General features: G+C 42.7%; 1 pseudogene; it reads left to right on the forward strand.

Moving 5' to 3' along the window:
- The first annotated feature begins 473 nt into the window (after positions 1-473).
- LOC102423894 lies at positions 474-1,692 on the forward strand (annotated as a pseudogene).
- Positions 1,693-3,351: the final 1,659 nt, after the last annotated feature.

The raw sequence follows: 3,351 nt of genomic DNA on the forward strand, positions 1-3,351 counted from the left end.
TCTGTGGGAGGGGATCTGGTGATCAGGGGAAGGCACCGCCCCCATCACTCCACTGCTGCTGCCACTGCTGGCCGCAGCAGCTGCGAGGCTTGAGCCCCGGGCCTTGCAGCCGCTGAGCCACTGCGGCTTTTTCCGGAAGGACATCTGGAAGACATCTTGTCTAATTAGCATATTACCCTGTTATTAGTATAGATTAAATAATAAATTCAGCCCTAACCGGTTTGGCTCAGTGGATAGAGCGTTGGCCTGCAGACTCAAGGGTCCCAGGTTCCATTCCAGTCAAGGGCATGTACCTGGTTGCGGGCACATCCCCAGTAGGGGGCGTGCAGGAGGCAGCTGATCGATGTTTCTCTCTCATCTCTCAAAGATGTTTCTAACTCTCTATTCCTCTCCCTTCCTCTCTGTAAAAAATCAATAAAGTATATTTAAAAAAATAATAAATTCAATAAAAATTTTAAAAATTAAATATAATAAAAGATTGTGCTCTAGGAGAAGAGTACAGCTCACATAAAGTATATTTATGTAAATCTGGCTACTTGTCTAGCATGCTCAGTGGTTCTTGGAAAGGATACCATTGAACTGGAGATTCCTGGCCAGAATATTGAGGTAGAAGGACTGCAGGTCACACTGGGGTCACTATATGGAGGCGATGTCTTAGGAAAGGCCAGTCGAGTTATTATTGCCATTCTGGTGGCAGCTCATCTGCTACAGTAGGATGGTTTCATACAGCACTGTGGTGAGACGATGAAGGAAGTAATTAATGTGAAAGCTGTATGTGGTTTGGACACATCAGCAGGGTCCTATGGATTTGATTCTGTAAAGACAAAGTGCGTTGAATGGCTTCGAAACACTCTGTGGCCTCGTCAGCGTGTTGAACTGTTTAAAGAACTCAGTACAAATGTCATGAGGCAGCTCTTTGGTTCATATAACTTCTTTGTGATGCAAGTGATGGTGGATGCATACATAGCTCTTAAAAAGCGGCGTTTCTTCAACCTGTGACTTCTCAGGACGGATCTTTAAACGAGCTTTTGATTGGGACAGATGTCTAGTTTTCTAAGAGGAGAAAGGATTTTGAAGGTCTGACCTTCCTTGAAACTGAGCAAGGAAGACCATTTGTATCAGTTCTCAGGCCTTCAAGGTTACAGAATATTATCAGTGATTTGGCTTCTGCCAGAATTACTGAACACGATCCTCTAGTACCTTCAGAATGACTATCTTCTGTGTGTGAACAGGTGTGGCAAGCAGAAGAGGACAGCAAGGTGGGGCCTCGAGATCTCAATAAAGAAGAACTAGAGGGAAGTGGCATGGGGTGTGGTAGAGAGCGCGACAAAGATGGTGAATACTGCTGGCGGTGGACAGGCCTTCGCCTTTGACCCACTTGCAACTTGTACCACTTGATACATCATTGTCAGATGCAATACAATGAATCAGCCACATGGTGGATCTGTCAGTTTACAACCAGGGGCATAGCATTTGGATTATGATTCGCCTCTTGATAATAGTAGAAAAACTAATATGTAGTAGAACAACTGACTATCAAATACCTGCATTTGAAAAGGACCAGGAACATGCAGCGATGAACCTGGACAGCAGGCTTCTGATCTTCCCTTTATACAGCTGCTGTAATTTCCGTACATATCACCAGAAAAAAGAACTGAAAATCATCCTCATCCAGAAAATCTAGGAAGCTGAGGATGGCATCAGTTGGAAACAGTAGCGCTTTGAAAACTTTTTCTGCCAGCCTTAATTTAATGGCCCGATGATGTTCACACCTAAGGTGACTAACAATGACAAAGGCCTTATGAACTGTACAGATAATACGGAAGACTATTCTTATCCTCATTACATTTCTATTCATATATGAAAAACCACTTTAAAGGCAAGATTATATCTGTCAACCCATTTCTGTTATAAAGATGCCAGCTCATGCTTTTAATTTAGCGTCAGGAGAAAATCGCTATAGGTAAATTTCACATTTCTCTGCAACCAAATATAGATTTAATTTCTAGCTTAAACTTTGATCCTATCTAATGGTAATGTAACACAGCTATCCATCTATAAATTTATTTTTATTTTTCTAAAATAATGCTAAAGGAAAATATGAAAGGCAATTACAAATGCTCTTTCAATTAATGCATTTAAGGCTGTCCTTTAATTTTTTCAACAGTTCTTTATGATCCTCCTAATAGCTTTAAAATACGTAGTTGTTTTTAAACATTAAATACTTTTTTGTGGCTTTGGAGACAAAAAATTTGATTCTTACATAGTCTTTGGCATACGAGAAACCCACTGATGTAAAATTTATAGACATGTATACATTCTCAGACACAACGGTGTTACCCCAGAATGGAGACAAAGGTAATGGAGAGGAGGGGGGAGATTTGGAGGGCACACCCAAGAAGATGATTATAAATGAAAAGTTGAGCAGAGGGGGGAAGTCAGGGATGACTTGGAAGTAAGTCTGACTCACTCGCAGTTTCATTTGACTACGGATGGTAGTAGAGAAGTCATAACAGAAACCCAATTCTGTCACCCAAATGGCTGGTCCAACCTTAGCACCGTGGGACTGGAGCTTGCACAGAGATGGGGACTCAGGTGTCATCAGCAGAGATATAACACTGGGATTTTAGGGTAGCTAAGTTCTCCACTTGTGAGAGAAGGAAGTGTGTTGTTCTTGCACCCACACCACTTCCGGCCGCTAGCATGGGAGGACCTTGAGGATGGAAGTCCCAGCTGATTGGAGGGCAGGACCAATTGTGGGAAGAGAATGAAAGCAGTGAGGAATAGACAGAGTGACAGAATCATAATATGTTACAACTTCCTGAGACCCTAGCAGCGGTTCTCAACCTGTGGGTCACGACTCCTGAAAATACATCCTGCATATCAGATATCTACATTACGATTCATAACAGTAGCAACATTACAGTTATGAAGTAGCAACGAAAATAATTTTATGGTTGGGGGTCACCACAACATGAGGAACTGTATTAAAGGGTCGCAGCATTAGGAAGGTTGAGAACCACTGCTAGAGCATCTTGCAGATGGAGGAACTTCAGCCCAGGGAAGCAGAGTCTAGGCCAAGGTCTCCTCAGGACCAGCCTTTGCTTTCCATTTACATTCCTGAGTTTCTGCACTTGAAAGACTCAGCTTTAAACCTTCCCTCATTCTTACTGGCTGTCAACTTAGCTAACCTCTGTGAAGCTCAGTTTTCTTATCATAATTAACACCTTTCAGGAGGGTTGTGAGTCTTGTGGTGAAATTGGGTGTACAATGCATCGGACATGGCAGTGTTTGACACACACTCTCCCATGCTACCCCCATGTCAGCACTCTCCTTTGGAAAGGCACAGGG

Source organism: Myotis lucifugus, unplaced genomic scaffold, assembly GCF_000147115.1.
Source record: "Myotis lucifugus unplaced genomic scaffold, Myoluc2.0 scaffold_87, whole genome shotgun sequence".
In the NCBI taxonomy this organism is placed as follows: domain Eukaryota; kingdom Metazoa; phylum Chordata; class Mammalia; order Chiroptera; family Vespertilionidae; genus Myotis; species Myotis lucifugus.